Genomic DNA, 17,801 nt, shown 5'->3' with positions numbered 1-17,801 from the left:
GGGTGTGGCTGGGCACGAAGCGTGAGTACGTGCATGGTGCACTGATTCTCTTCTTGTATACGTACACGACCTACGTGGGGTTGTGTGAGAGAGATACAAACCTACAGAGATATAGTGTGTGGGTTCTTGAGAGTTTTTTTTGGGGGGGGGGGGTCAATCAAAAAATGTAACATATGCAATGTGTGTGAAATAGAGTCCTGGATATAACATATATATAGAGGGGGCAATCCACGAGAAGCGAGTGGAGGTATCATCGGCTTGAGGTGTCCATAGAATCGAAGAGAGGGATGATGTGTGTGTGTGTGTGCGCATGATCGATAAAGAGTGCCATCGAATTTGTGTGTTCCCATGTCAAAGATATAGAGTGGCTGGCCTACTGGAACGTGAGATGGGACATGTGCAGTTTGTCTCTGTGGCATGGATACCTACCTGCAGCGCTCGACTATCGGTGTGTGGTGGGGGAAGAGGGAGGCCCAATTAACTATAGAGGTACAATGGCTGGTATATGTGTGGAGGAGGAGAGAGGCCTACCTCATGTATTAAGGAGATCGATCTGCCTCATGTATTAAGGAGATCGATCGGCATCCATGCATATGTGCAGGAGAGGAATAAGGTTGGGAGAGAGACAGAGCTAGAGTGTTGGAGGGGGTGGTAGTGGAGTTGCTTCTAACAAATGGTGGGATAGGCTTGCTAGACAAACGGAGGGCATGCCCGCAATATCAATAAGAGAGGAGATGGCTGCTTGTTGTCTGTGCACGTGCGTGTGAGAGACGGGTCAGGAGGCATGCACGAATGATGATGGGGGACGATGTGGCTGTGGTAAGCAGATGTAACTACATAGGAAGATCAATCGCCCTTTGTTAGAGAAAGGAGAGACATAACTTGTGAGGTACGTCGATTGATGGGCGGGGGGTAGTTAAAGTCAATCTAGGTATATGTTGGGAGATCGATCGGTATACATGCATGTGTGTGTTAGAAGCAAATGAGGCACGAGGAGAAGGATAGAGAGAGAGGGATGCATGTAGGAGGTGGTACGAGAGGCATACTATATCGAGGGGGGAGGAGTGTGCGAGTACGAGAACGATGAAAAGAGTGGTGGGAGTGAGGCATGGACAGTGACAAGAGAAGAGGGGAAGCTTGTGTTTGTGCTAGGCACACCTGGCTAGAGAGGCATATCGATCGATGTGTGCCGTAAAGAAGGAGCTGGGGGGCCTACACACACCGTGGGTGAACGACCTAAAGTGAAAAGACGAATTTGCGCGATGGAGCTAGAGAATGCTGAGGGAGGGTGAGAGGGATGCGGGCGTGTGCATGCACAAGAGAAAGTTAGCGCTAGCTACAAAGATAAGAGGGTTGTTTGGGTGTAAAAGACGAATAGAGATCATATATACTTCATTATAAAAAGTGAATTCGGATATTTGAAGAATTTATCATAGTGTTTCAAACCGACGCATGTGTGAATATATATAACGGTGATACACATGGTGTGGTTATGAACATGTTATACTACATTTAATATATTTTATCTCTACTCTTATAAAAAAACGGAGTTGTTGATGATGGTTTGCCTGCCATCCTGCATTATAGGCCGTCCGATTTATATCTGGGGGATAGCAAGGAAACTATGATGGTTGAAGTTGGCAACAATCATGATTGTAGATTCTTATTGAAATAGAGAAACGAATTCAAATTTAGTTCGAATTGCAGCGGTAGTATAGACATTTGGAATGCACTAAAATGTTGGTATGAGTAGGTTACATGCATTATACAGCAAGCGAAAAAAATTTAATCGGACATAACATGGATTCATACTCCCTCCTTCCATCTATATAGGGCGTAATGAGATTTTTAAGACCGCCTTTGACTATTGACAAGATTAATAGTACATGACATGCACAATGTGAAAATTATATCATTGAAAGAACCTTTGACAGACGAATTTAATGGTGTGCTTTGTGTAAGTTGCATGTCATATATCATTGCTCTAATATTTGGTCAAAGTTAGCATAAAAAAACGCATTAGGCCCTATATAGATGGAAGGAGGGAGTAGCTTTGAATAGCATTTGTATAGTAAAATGGGGCAAGACTCTCTCTTTGTGTGGTGTGAATAGTTTTATTTTTTTCGTTTCCTTTTTGGTTGAGGGAAGTGCGAATTGATTTGGTATGTACAAGTACAATATTACTACACGTTAGGCTTGTCCCTAAAATTCAACCCGCCTCTTGTTATATCCCGAAAATTCAGATATCGTGCTCTCAAAACTGGCGCCTTCACAACCCGCGCCTTGCTATCCCGAAATTACAACGCGCGCAAAAACTCCCTCCAGCTGCAAAATCCCGACACGCAAAATCCCCCTTCTAACCCTGAGCCGAAAGGGCCGCTAGTTCAAATCGATGGGGGGTACTTTTGTAACACACCCTACGTTTTGGACAAGCACGTCCCTAAGTCATGCTTCACCCCCTCCCATCGCCCCCTTTTCGCCATTCGAAATCCCAGGCCGCCATAACCTCTCCGCTCCAGCCGCGAAACCCCACCCTCCTCCGTCCGCCACGTCACTGCTGCCCAGCCGGAGCCTCTTCCCCGACGATGTCGTCCACCGCAACAGCTCGACGTCCCTCATCCACCTCCCCGGATGAGGATCCGTTGTCCATCTCGCCGTCCCGCCGGTTCAGCCGCCCCGTCCTCCACCTCCAAGGAGCTGCTCCGACGATCGCCTCGTCTATCACGGCTGCTCCATCCTCACAGCGCCGCCTTAACCTGCTCCACCGGAACCGCAGCATCCTCACCGACTCCTCGGACGAAGCCGAGGCCTACTCGTCGCCACCAACGAGGTTGTACACTCATCGCATCGCACCTTCTCCTTAACTCGACCTCCGGGCGCCGACGGTGCTCCATCCCGCACCCCCATGGAGCGGCTACCTTGAAGCCGGTGCCGCGGGCGACATCTCCACGGCGGCGTCCATACCAGCCGGATCTGCTGCCGCTGCTCCGGCTCTCGCTTGCTCGCTCGCGCTGCTGCTGCTGCTCTGGCTCTTGCTCGATCGCTCGCTCGCCCAGCTGCTGCTGCTCTCCCCCTCGCTCGTGCTGCTGCTCTGCTCCGATTAAGCCACACTTCAGTCGACTGAATCGACTTTTGGGTCATTCGATTTTCAGGGGTTGGGGGGCTCGCCGGAGTTAAGGAAGAACCACCCGCAGTGGGGACGGGGGCTCACCGGAGAGGTACCCCACTATCTATCTTAGGGTTCAGGGTGGGGGGCGGGGGGCCTAGAGGGCTGGCCGGGGCGGCGGTGGTGAGTTGTTTCGGGGCGGCGAGGCGGCGCTGGGGCCGGCTGTTCGGCCGGTGGTGGCTGGCGGCTCAGGGGGGTGCAGGTTGAAGATGACCTGCAGGCCCTCCCTAAACTACATGTCAAATGCCTCTCTGCTACCATTGCGCTCAGTTTCGACAGTAGCATTCAGATTCCATAGTAAATTTCAGTTTCGACAGTTAAGTTCAGAGTCAACAGTTTTTACCTCATCTGTTGTAGTCAGGTGGTTTTTGATGATGTTAATTTTACATCCATTTTACATCATCTATTGGAGATGCTATTAGAATCCCACTTGAGATTGACGATGTCTGTCTTGTGCTGCTTCAGCCTTGACGTCTTACGACTCACCGGAGCTGCTCCAACGACAGAACGATCCATCACAACAGAGCAGTGCCCTGCACGCCGTCTACAGATTCCTCAGATCTCCCTCCACACCTCCGACAGCCACCTCTGTCTCAACTGCTTCAGCGACCAACCCAATGATGCTGAGGTCGACACGGCTACGGCAAAGAGGTTGTACACTTGTTGCATCACTTATTACTATACATTCACGTCGATCCATTAGGGCTATTTTGGTTCAACGGAAAAACGTCGATCCACTGGTTGTTACCATCACTCTAAATTTCTGCATGCTCTCTTTACATAATCTCACCATATTTTTTCCGTATGCATGTCAGATATTGTACACAGTCATGCTGAACATGTAGAGAAAAAGAGAAGAGTTTTGCGCGGCAATACAATGTCATGCAGACATCGATCCATGGTGGGTTCAATGGCAAACCCTCCCCACCCCTCTCCAGATTGTAATCCAGAGGAAGATATCTGTTCTGAGGCGGATTCAGACACCGCTGACCACTCCTATTTACCCCCAAGGTGTTTGCTCTACCTTGGCATGATGATGTTAGTCATATCATGCATATGTTGCCTTGCAGTGCCTACTTTTGACATCATATATGTCATCTGCTTAGTTTAGACATGTTTTGTAATGCCACATGTTTAGTTTCTATATCATATATGGGAATTATGCAGTTTCATGTCTTTTAGCTAGCCATAATATATGTGAAATGTGCAATGCCATCCTGTTTAACCAGGCATCATATATTTGAATGATATCTTGCCCATCCTTTTCTTCATTACATTTCCATTTGTCGACAATGTTTGTACATTAAACTACTCTTCCTGTGAATCAGCCATTTGGGTGGGAGATGGAAAAATCTGGAGTGAAAACAAGGCCTTCAGAGCATACAGTGCTACCTGTCGAAGCAGATCTCTTGTTGGGTCCCGATAGCTCCTCAGAGATGGATTCAGAGACAGATGACCAGTCCTATTCCCCCACTGAGGTGTATGCTCTAACTTGGCACGGTTATACTGCTCATATCATGCATACGGTGTCTTGCATTGCATAGTTTAGACATCATATACACAATATTCAACACCATGTTCTTAGTTCAGACATCATATCGAATGCCCTCTGTTTAGCATATAAATAACATATGTGAATTAAATGATGCGATCTTGATTACTTAGATAACATCTAGGTGAATTATGTCATGCGATCCTGTTTAGTTATTCATCATATCTTTGAATTATGTTATGCTATGCTATCCAGTTTAGATAGACATCATATATGTGAAATTATGTCACGCTATCCGTTTTAGTTAAACAATATACATGTCAACTATTTCATGCCCTCTTTTTTCCACACTATCTATTGCATCTGTCTCTCATACAATGTCTGTACATTCAACTATGTTTCCTGTTTATCAGCCATTTGAATTGGAGCGGGTGATGCCAGTATCTAGCGGACTAAAAACACGGTCTTCAAATAAAACAGTGCTACCTCTTGGCGGAGATAGCACCCCGGTTGTACATGCACAAGAACCAGCCCTACCACACATAACCCAAACTCTCACAGATTGTACCCCTACTGCGATGGACAGAGAACCAGCTTCACCCAATCTAACCCCAACCCCAGCCGATAGTAACCCAGTTCCTGTTGACACAACACCATCTCCACCACAGAGCTCCCAAACAAGAGCAGTTAGTAAGTCAGCTCCAGTGCCCAAAGGGCCAGTACTATCACGGCGAACCACAACTCCACCAGTTAGTACGCCTATTCCTGTGGAGGAAGCACAACCAGCTAGTCGTAGTTTAGCATCCATCGCATTTGATGTTGTTAAATCATATGTGCGTATCTTCCCATCTTGGAAATATTATACTGAAGATGAAGGAAAATGCCAGTTGCAGGTGTTTGTCCAGGAGTTATGTGTAAGTAATGTTATTCATGGCAATTACTTTGCTTTGTCTCATACATCCTACCTCCATGATGGTTATAATACAGCAAATTTTCCCATTTTTCTCTATAGAGAAGGACCGATTTGGAAACTCGGGATGAGGTAACCTGTGCTAATACCTCTGCTATCTTCAAGAATGCTTGGTGGCAGTATCGGAATTACCTGAAGAAAACGTACTTCACCGGCAAAGAAACTCATCAAATTCCCTTACGTTCGCCTGAGACACATTTACTGCACGATGACTGGGAACGCCTTGTTCTGTACTAGTCCCGAACCAAGAATGTGGTAAGGTCTATGAGCTCATTTTCTATTTTTTTAGTATTATATTCTTGCGTCTTATTGTACTCTGTTCATGTAGAACAAGTGCCTAAACCTGAAGAACAACTGTTCTAATTTAAGATTCCATTGCTATCATAGTTCAAAAAAGCACTAGGCGTTAATTGTGCGTTTTGCCACCGCCTTGCGCTTTACTGACCAAAGCGCATGCTTATGCGCAGTTATGCACAGATTATGCATAGTTATGCGCAATGCGTTTTGGCAACGCCTAGAGCCTAGGCGCGCCTTTTTTAACTATGATTGCTTTGGTCTTGTATCACTCTATTTACTCATACAAACTTATTTTTAAATTGAAGGATCCTATCGAAACTCCAATGGCACAGCAGGTATGTTCACGCATGTTTCTTTAACAGGTTTGCTCTTATCAATAGCTCTGTTGATTTCAATTTCAATTGTGTATACAGTTGACCTTCATATCATGCACATTACTAGCATCACAACAGAGCCAATAGTGTTGTTGTACATGTAGACCCATGGTACCCATCTGAAATCTTGTTGTGCCGTGTAGTTTCCCACGCTTTGTATTCTTTCATTGTTGCTTTATCTTGAACTGATATGATTTGAACCGTGTCTCTATTTTGATTTGGCAAGACAATGCAGTGACCATAGGACATAGATATATGTTTGTTTCATGTTTTATTATGTACTAGTACTTGGCAATAGAAGACTTGGTAGTTTAATCCTGTCCACCTTACTAATGAACTGGTTCACCGAAATGAGTTTCATATACTAGTACATGCTAAACTTGTTCTGTGTCTGCTTGTTTCTTCTTTTAGAATGCTGACAAAATATTGGGGAAGAGTACCTTATTAAGCAATTGTAAAGGAAGTAATGCAGATAAGGTTCAGGATAGTGACACATCCTTGTTGGTCTCCAACAAAGCTGATAAAATAGCTAAGGAAGACTATCTTGAAGACAGCGAGACAACCCCAAAGTCCTGTCTTGGTTTAGTGTTCGGGTTACTAGCCACTACCGCTTCCACAAGCTATTCAAACTCACTGTCTGAATCAGTTCAGTTTCTTGAGTCTCAACTACAAGCTGAAAGACATCGATCAGCTGTGCTGCGACAAGAAGCGGAAGGACTGCGGAAGTCCCTGGAGCATTCAGATGCATACTTTCTGGTGCAACAGCAAGCGTTGAAGGATTTCAGCGCCAAACAGGACAAAGCTAATCAGCTTGCTAAGCTTATTGCAGCATGGTGGATACCCAGGATAAAGTTTCTTGAGCTCTTCTGAAGTTGTTTCAGTTATGCTCTTGTTTTGCTGCCGCGTTTATTTGCACTGGTGGCCAATTTTGACGGCCAGTGTATGTAATGTGCTGCTTTGTTCCCTATATTTGCACTGGTGGCGAACTTTGATGCCCAGTGGATGTAATATGTGTAATAGCGGTAATAGGCTAGCGTTAATTTCTTGCTTATTTATTTCCTTATTGTCTTGTTTAGTTGTTTGCTTGTAGTCACTGCAGTTCTTTTTCTGTTTTTTTCTAGTGGCCACAATAGCCTATTTTTGGTAACTAGGCCAAAATAATCGTGGAAACACACGGACTGTTGTAACCATGGGCCTCCTGCAGGCCGTATGATCCATGGGCCTTCGTCCGGCCGTAGGATCCATCGGCCTTCTATACGGGCCTTAGGGTCCATGGCCTTCTACGGGCCGTAGGGTCCATGGGCCTTCTACGGGCCGTACGATCCATGGGCGTTCTACGGGCCGTACTATCCATGGGCCTCATACGGGCCGTAGGATCCACGGGCCATCTACGGGGTGTATCATCATTTCGCCAATCATGGGCCGTACTATTCGTGGACCATAACGGGCCGTTAATAGGCCGTATTTGATAACTCTATGAAAACAACCCAACGGGTTTTTTTGACATGAAAACGGCCCAACGTATTAACGGTCCACAAATGGGCCGACTGTAACAACAGGCTGAATTTGGCCCACAAGCAGAAAATGACAGTAATGGGCCATATGTAACCGAATGCTGCAAATGAGCCCAAGAATCAATGGGCCCTGAGAGGGCCGAAAGATAACTTGGGCTGGAAACGGCTCAATGGAATAACGGGCCGTTAATGGGTTTAAAGTGATACACTATTCATTACGGGCGAGTTTCACCCCGGGCCGTTAATGGGCCAAGAGTTACAAAGGTCCTCATATGGGCCGAAAGAAGTCATGGGCCATACATGGGCCGGAAGTTAAAATGGGCTGAATCATATTGGACGGCCCAGATGACGCTTGGGCCTAATTCGGATAGGGCGTAACGGGCCTTGGGTTAGCGGGCTGTAAATGGGCTATATGCGAACAGGCCGTTAACAGGCTTTCCGTGGGCCGGCCCGCCACCTTTTGACGAAGTCAAACGGGCCGGCCTTTTTCACAGGAATGGGCCTCTGTTGGGCCGCGCCACGTGTCGCCGTATCATTGGCGCCTTTGGTCCAATGAGCGGATGACATCTGTCCCAACGGTGAGCCGACACGTGTTTCCTCCAACCAATGATGATTTTACACGTGGAAAATCCCCATTGGTCGGGGCTGTTAACGGGTTATCGGATCCAAAACCCGACCTGATAGCTTAACGGCGTTCCGTTACGGTGGATGCCACGTGTCGGTCACCCTTGACGAAAGCACTTCTGTGACGCGCGATTTATCGTCATGGAAGTGGACACTTCCATGATGATAATTTTGGTAATGTCATGGAACACTTCTACGACAGCACAGGTATGACTATCTTGATTCTGTCATAAATTTGTCATGGATGTACATGCATGACAAAAAACGCGACCTACTGTGACAAACACGTATCATCACGGAAGTGTATTTCTTTGTAGTGAGCATCCTGCAGTAGTGGGAGTAGTACTGTACATGCTACAGTCTGGACCGTAGCACATTGTGTTTTATGGCCATGTCACCACATTGTTTTCTACTGCTGGTTCACTGGGCTGCCGTGGTTCGCACTGCTGGTTCACTGGGCTGCCGTGGTTCGCACTCCTCCGACGTGAGTAGTAGTACTAGTGTATACCGCATGATTCTTTGCTCCTTCTTACTACGTACTTCGCCGACATGTGGGAGAGCCAGCATCCGGGTCGACGTGTCATGCACCAGATTAGAGTGTGGAATGGAAGGGGGGCATCACCCCGGTCGTAGCGCCAGTAATTCATGACTATAGTGAGTAGTCATAAAACAAGTCTTTCCAGCAGTAACGCGCCGTCAAATCGCACAGACCGACCTTTCCAGCAGTAAGTAAGTTGAATCCGCTACTCCCTCACCCTCCTCGCCTCTCTGTCAAACTGCCTATGTGAAAACTGCCGCACATACTGCCCGGGAAAAGCCCCGCCCTCAACTTTTAACTAAGCGAAAATAGTTCGAGCTTGTTTGTTCTATATAAATACTAGTACTGTATGTTTATTCACCCGTGGGGTTGTTCAATGAATGGAGGGCAGGGGAGCACAAGTGAACAATACTACTACTACTAGTAAGTAGGAGTCATATAGTTAGTCACCTTAAATAGAGAGTTTCTTTTCTTTAATGCCACGTACACAAATTGAAATGCTTGTTGTGGAGAGAAAAAGATAATCACTCCACTATATATGTACGTAGGGGCCTGAGCGCTTGCTTTACTAGGGTTTCTCTCTTCATGTAGCGACCCGACCTCAGACGGTCATGTCTCTGTGCTTAAGAGTCATCCCTGGATCGGTATGCTGACACACACAGTACTCGAGGATTTATAACAAAGGTAAATCACATGTATAAAGTAACGTAAATACTATTACCTCAATCCAAATAGCGGAAGTAACAAGGTTGTGGATTCCCATCAACACCAACGGCAAAGTTGAGTGTAGAAATCGTAACCCTAACGTATCACTTACTCGTCGTAAGATTCCTGCAACATGAGACGTTGCAGCCACAAAGGGCTAGTACATTGAATGTACTGGCAAATTCACACCATAGAGAAATGATGAACAAAGGCTATCACTACATGCATATATGGCTGGTGGAAAAGCTCTATGGTTATAATGTTTTTGCGAAAAGCCAATTTTTCCCTACTGCAAAGGAATAAATTTTATATAACTATCATGGTGGTTGTGAAACATTGAGATTGTTGACAGCATCTCAATCCCAATTAAGTATCATCATTAACCCAACAAAATTAATTAAAGTAACATGATGATGAGATTCACATGATAATCCAAGAACTAGATACTCAAGATGTCCATAACCGGGGACACGGCTAATCATGATTAGTTTGTACACTCTGCAGAGGTTTGCGCACTTTTCCCCACAAGACTCGATCGCCTCCGCTTGATTCTCGCACTACATGATGTTTGAGAAATGGATGACCGAGACACAGTCTTTCAGAAACAATAACTCTTTACTCCGGGTCGACAGTTACACCTACTTTCCCCTACATCTGCTAGCCCACCTCTTCAAGAGATCATGTAACCTACTCAACTATGCTAGAGCCCATAATAGCTTGTGGCTGCACACGGAAGTTTCTAGCATGAATAATCTCATGATCCCTTTGAACCTGGGTGGTGGTCCAAAAGAAAAACAGGCAATCCTGGAATACCCAGGTACCTCAATCCACCCAGATGTGAGTTTTAGTTGCCACCTTAAGGTTAATCATTAATTGACAATCTCACATCTGTCATGGTAACACTCAAACCCAATCCACGTCTACTAGCATAGCATAGCAATATGAGCAAACGTAGAAGTAACTCCCAAAGGTTTGATAATAAACAGGGCAATAGGTACTACCTCAACTACTTCCCAATACCCACATGTTATCAATCCTACTCATGCAATGTTTGAGGGTGAAACTAATGCATAAAAACTGGGTATGGAAGAGATATGATCAAAGTGTGAACTTGCCTGCAATGTCGATGAAGATGATCCGCACTCATAACTCTTGATAGTTCTACTCGTCACACTCCGTTCAATCTATCGTGAGCAAGCAATAGTAACCATACGTAAGCAATCACTCAAAAGATCAGAAAGATCGAAGAAGACGATTCGGAAAACATCAAAACCAAGCAAATGACTCTTGCAACATAAAACAATTTCTAACAGTACCAAAATTATGTGAATTTGGCCTTATCAGAAAGTTTAGGTCAAGAGCTTCGATTTGCAAAAAGAATTAACTAAATCGGAGTTATGGAACTCAAGTTATGTTCAAAAGAAGTTTGAATATGAATCTGAACAAAATTCGAAATTTAAAATTTTTAAAAAGTTGACGTGACAGGTTAACTGGATAGGTGAAAACAAGACGAAACCATAGGCGCTGGTTTCATCTAATTTGGATGAACGAGTAAAAAGTTATGGCTATTTGAAAAATCAGGGCCAAGCTGTTTTGCAGAAGAAAAATAGCTATGGCTAAAAAAAATTAGGTCTAACGTATAAATACAGAGAACGAATAAATATACCTAAAAGACGACTTCGGAGTGAGGAGACAACTTCCAAAAGTCCCGCCGGAGAGGAGAAATATATTTTTCTTTAAGGAATCTAGTCAAACCAAAATTTTGATTTAACCCGAATCGGATGATTTTTGGAGGCTCTATGGGTCTATATTTATAGGTGGAAAAGGGGTTTAGGGGTCAAAGTCTAGGCAATGTGGGACTAAACGTAGACGTAATTAAACGAAACAGAGGAGAACCGCATGGACTTGAAGCCTTTGGCCGCCGCACGCGTACACGGGCTGCAGTTTTTTTAACAAAAATCGGCCTAAGTAAAAAAATAAAATAAAAAGGATGGCTGGGCCTGGCCCATTTAGGAGAGAGAAAAAAATGAGGCGCCCGGTGCCACTATGCTACGCGCGTGAGCGACAAATAATTACGGGCCGCACTTATAGTTTTATTTTAAATAGAAACAGAAAGGAAAACTGAATACATAAAATAAAAATAAATTTTTATATAGGCATATAATATATCAAAAATTTCAGAAAAATATTTTCTGCGAGACGAACATTTTTCTAGAGTCAAATAAAATCCACACCATTTCAAATAATTCAAAGAGTGCTACTGCCCTACTAAAATCCAATAAAAATCATTTTAAAAATACAAAAATAATTTCAAATTTATTTATCTCCAATCTTCTGATGTAGGGAATCATGTTACCCTATTTTCCATATATTTTATTTTTGGAGAAAAATAATTTGAATAAAAATCAAATAACTCCAAATTGAAAATAATTTCAAAAGGATTTTAAATGTGATCCTTTTAAACTTCCAACTCATATTTCATATGTTTTGAAGAAGTCATTTTATCTTCTCTCATGAAAATCATTGAGTTGCTTAAAGTTTTCTGAATTGAAAATATTTTCAAATGATATTCAAATATTTTCAACACCCCTTTTCATTTAAATAAATGGAAGAAGTCATGTCATCTTCTCTCCAGGGTTTTGTGATGAAAATAATTTGAATTCATGGAGATCATAAAAGCAAAATGAAAGTTTGGGAAAGTCCTTTTATTCCCTCTCATTTAACTTTCAAAAGATTTCGAATTCACTCACTTTCAGTCAATCAATCACACAACAATCCAACAAACAATCAAATCTATCTATTTATTATAACATTCCAAAATTTAGAATTTTGGGATGTTACACTTCATTCTCTCATCCTCTCTAGATCTAAACAAGACAGCGGTAGCAACATTTTCTCTCTGCTCACCGCTGGTCACAGATCCGGCCGGATCCCTTCGGCCGGTGTGTGTAGAGGACTAAAAGGTGCATCGTTCATGCGGTCATCGCCGACGAGGGAGGAAACCCACAGCTGCCGGTGGGGCCCGATCCTCTGCCCGTGCCGTTCTCTCCGACACAGCGCTGGCTAGGGAGGTCATCCGACCCTTCTTCCTCCCTGTCGTATTGTGCACAGATCGGACCTACCACCGCCGACATCCCGACGACCCTCAGGTACAAGTTCTTCGAAAGTGGCTTTGCTCTACTGCCCCAGCTCCCCACGTGTCTGCATGTGCATCTTTTTCTACTTCAATCAGCTCTTCCAAATCCACCTAAATTTTTAGTATTATTACAGGTAAAGCTACTTCATGCATTCGAATGTAGGACTTGGTTCAAACAACGAAGAAGGGGGGAGTCGTAGCATGAATCTAGGACTTGATTCAAAGAGGAAATAACAGGGGGAAAGTAGTAGAGACTGGATGCCCAACCTGTCTCTTGGTTGAAAAGGGAAATAATGGGAAAACTTAGTACAAACTGGATAAGGAACATATCTATTATTGGTTGAAAAAAGGATAGAAAGTGGCGGCTGGTGGACAAGTCAACAGAGTATGTCCAGGATTAGATTTGCTGCCCTCACATAGTAAAAGGTCTCCAGGATTAGATTTGCTGCCCTCACATAGTAAGAGGTCTCCAGGATTAGATTTACTGCCCTCACATAGTAAAAGGTCTCCAAGATTAGCTTTGCTGCCCTCACAGAGCATGAACAAACTCGGCATCACCACTTTATGCCTCCTTGTAGGTACCTTGTGCTGATGCGTCCACTGTCGCATGTCCTTATACCAACCTTTTGCTGTTGTTAATGTAAGGGCGCATGTAAATGAAGCGATCACATTGTTACCTTAAGGACATGTCTAACCAATGTTATTGTTAATCTAATGCCTCCAGTGATATGATGCAATTAAACTGTGTTACAAATGGTACTCCTGCTGTTTTCCCCAGTATGATAAGTAAGTTGCTTCTTTACGCTGCTGAGTGACCTGGTGTCCCCACGATCCCATGCCCTTAACCAACTCTTTAGCTGTTGTTGATTTACTATATCTGGTAAACAAGCAATGCCACCATTAAAGTAATCCCATATTTGATGAATGTCATAGTTGATTGTAATGCTTCCGGTAACATGAAGCATTGCTGACGTTTTAAAATGTCTACTGTCCTTGCATGATTGCCATGAACATAATTAGATGCTTCTTTTCATTTCATGTATGTTTCGTATATTCTTATTGACCAGCAACTGTTTACTTTCTATCTTTTTGTGCAGATAGGGATATCCATTTCACCTTGTTGCTATTGTGACATTTTGGTGAACTGCACAAAACACTTTTTTTGGAATGAGTGTCTTGTGCAGTTCAACTAAAATGTCACGTGGGCAACATCTCTCAATGTTGGTGGAACTGAACAAAATGGTGATTGGAGTTTCCAGAATCTCCATCAAATTCTGCTGGTAATCTCGTGCAACATTTTATTAGCTTTTGCAAGATGAGCCTTCACTGTCACCATAATGGCACTTTATTTTAGTGGAACTGCACAAAAGGATAAGCAAATTATAGTTGCACCTTACATGAGCAGGACAGCCAACCTTAATGTTGCTGAGTTTTAGTGCAACTACTAAAGAAGAACATGCCAGCTCATGAGAGCAAGTACTTCTTGCTAGCTGAATGATGCAATCTTTGCTTCATTTCAGGTGAACTGCGGAACAAGGCGCATGAATTGAATCATGGAACTCTAGGCTGGCCTCATCCGAGTGGATTTGCAGGTTCACCACATCGAGTCGTGGCGGCATAGGGTCCCTCACACCGGTCAGTATTGTCCTTTATCAACATGATTGTGCTTTGTCATACTGTGCTAATGTTCTATTTTTTAAATAAAGCTATTCTATCACAATCTTTTCTTGTTTTGGAAATAAAGTTTGCTTCAACTAGTGCCACTATTATAGTAATCATGCTCTTTCTTATGTGTGCAAACAGGAATACTCAATTACAGATGTTGTGATGGTCAAGAGCATTCGCCAAGTTCTTGGGTTGTATGACACGGCTGGCCAAGATGGATTTAATCCCGATATTCAGTTTATCAAAAGGCTCTAATGGGTTGGTTCTGAATCTTGCAAGCTGGGAATCAATGAGATGTGTAGGCATCTTTGTTGTACTAATGGTTTGAATCTTATTTGTTGGTTCTGAATCTTGCAAGCTGGGAATCAATGAGATGTGTAGGCATCTTTGATGTACTTATTATTTGAATCTTATTTGTTGGTTCTGTATCTTGCAAGCTGGGAAACACGGCATGATGATTCACAGGACAACAACCATAACAAATAGTTCAAACTTGGTAGTATTATCTGTGTGAAAGTGCGACAAATGTGCTGATCGTGTGCATCCTGAGAGTAATAATTCTTATTGTTGTGCATCTTGATCCTGTGGCACTGACAGACCGAGCCAATGCATTGCTTGTTTTAAGAATAAATTTCTATTAAAGCTAATTAAATTTAAGGAAAGTGACCACTAACACTTGTTATTACAGTACCAATACAGACCCGCTCGTGAACCGACGTGTGGCCGGAATAGGTTTCTTAATGGAGGCGTTTGAATGCGCCGAGGGTGCATGTTCTGCCGGGCGTGCAGCGGGCGAGGGAGGGGTAGTAACTGTTGTCGCCTGTACACACTCAGTTTACTGTTGAATCCAGTTCCCCAAGAGCTGAAAAACGAACTACTGTCGCCGCCTATCCAATTATTCACTTGAAGAGACTCCAATGGCGATCTGAGGGATGAGCCTGCTGGATATGGACTTCAGCAAGGAGTTCACCTTTGAGTTCGCCGTTAACTCCCATGGCTGCACCAAGTTGAATGTGATGTACACCAACGATCCGGACTCGATGAAGCTCTGCCTCGCCGAGTTCAAGCAATACCTACAGGACAAGAAAGCACAAGGTCGCAGGACTAGACCTTGTGCTCATCCATTCCTCTCCTGACAGGGACCAGCGGATCGCGGTCGCCCTGGTATGTGTGCGGGACGAGGTTTTTGTCTACCACTACTGTAGGGCCATCAGAGGTTCTGGAGCATTCGCTCATTTCATCGGCGGCGCCAACTGCACCTTCGCTAAGGTGGAGAGAAGGAAGAACGAGATGATTCGGCCATCTGGTGCAACAAGCTTGTCGACATCCAGACAGAATACAAGATCATCGGCAACGGGCAGGAGAAGGACTCCGTGGTTGACCTCGCCGAGACCATCATCGACCCCTGCTGCGCCAACACGAAAGAAGACAATGATACCAAGGACCTGAGCACGTGGGAGGTACCTTTGAATCTAGCCTACATAACCTACACGGCCAAGGACGCATACGCATGCTACGACATGTACAGGCGGATCTTGGACATGAGGGTGTGTCTTCTTCCCGTAACCGACGAGTACACGGACAGCCGCATCGTTATGATCAAGCGTGCCAGGAAGGTCTAGATGTTGTACTTTATCTGTTTATAAGCACCTTTATCATCTGAGTGTTTCATGTATTAGCCTATGTGTCGTAATTATCTATCTGTTCGAAATATTTCTTCTAAGAACCCATTAACCTGTTTGATTTTTTAGTGGCTATTTGCTTATGTATGTAACTAGTTCACTCGTCCGTTTAAAAAAAATTAGTTCACTCGGCTGCCGTGCTTATCTCCTTCCTCCCAACATATTCCCCTTCTCAGATGGACCCAGCAGGTCTCGTACACATACATATGGGACCAACCACCTATCCATTTGTATTTATTTATTTTGTTCAATCTTTCGTCGTCTTCCTACAATGGCTGGCCATCATAGCCTATGGAGTTGGCCAGGCCATCCCTCTACTCCCAAACATTGTCCGGCAACGGCAGCTCCATCGGCCCACGCTACACCCGAACAAGTCAACCCTCGTACTCCCCTCCGACTGCGTCTTCCCCCGCTCTAGTTCGTTCGGTCTGAGGTCTCGACATTGTCCTCCGCCTTGGTGCTCTCGCCGCGGTGCCACTGTCTGTCGTTCCCAACATGGTCAGCAAAACAAGAGGAATCGGGAGACAACTGTTCGTCGAGAGGCTGACAGTCCCAGGCCCACCAGGTCAATGGCCTAGGTTTTGTTGTTTAACATGGGCAGCCCACGACATGTTTCAACATTTTTTGGATCCAGCAGGTATCAAACGGCCTCTGGGCCTCCCAACCTAGCTTGTCTATAACATCAGCAGCCGAAGCTATGTTTTTTTCAAGGCGATGCACAGCTCAGTTCTATTTTTCTATAAGAATGCAAAACTGAACCTATGTTTTCCCTTCTATAATAGTATATATATATATATTTATATCTTATTTTATTACACACACACACACACACACACACACACATATATATATATATATATATATATATATATATATATATATAATGGAAACAACATAAGGTTCCGTTAAACCTGTCCTTCGTCCAACCATTTTATAGACCTTCCCACTTCCTTTATTTTTCGTTTTCATTAATCCTATATCTGAATTTTCTCCCACTTTCTTTTCCGATGTAAACTGAGTTTTCTCCCAGTACTTTTCCCTAGAACCAACTCAACTGTCCCACGTCTAGCCTAAAAAATAATAATACCCCACGTCCTATTAACTCATCAAATTAAAATGATATTTTATTTCGTAAATTGAAAATTATTACAAAATAATAATAATAATTGTTTATATATATCTTGGCAAGTTAACTCCTAGTGATTGCGTACATAAGCTTGCCAAGACTTTACTGACCAATGCAGTAATAAACGTGCAATCATGTGTTTATGTTTTTATAACATTTCTCCGTCCAGCCCAACATGATATTTTCACCCAACCCAGCAAGTCCACGGATTTCGAGAAAAATGCAAATGGGCTTTAAATTCTACCATATATATAAACGGGCTGCATAGATGCTACATCATTGTTTCACCCAGCCCACCAAATGGACTAAAAAAACAAATGGACTGGCTGACATGTGGGCCAGTAGGTCGAAGCCTAAGCAAGGCATTGGATTTACATCCAACGGCCGACATTCTTCTTCAATCTCTTGTCTTCTTCCCCCAGCGCTGCTGGGACCGCCTGCTCCGGCCTCCGGCGTCCAGCGGCGTTGTTTTGCACGCCTCGCAGTGAAACACTACCCCGCCGACGGCCAGG

The sequence above is a fragment of the Aegilops tauschii genome, chromosome 2 (assembly GCF_002575655.3).
Source record: "Aegilops tauschii subsp. strangulata cultivar AL8/78 chromosome 2, Aet v6.0, whole genome shotgun sequence".
In the NCBI taxonomy this organism is placed as follows: domain Eukaryota; kingdom Viridiplantae; phylum Streptophyta; class Magnoliopsida; order Poales; family Poaceae; genus Aegilops; species Aegilops tauschii.
This window is presented reverse-complemented; position numbering follows the sequence as displayed.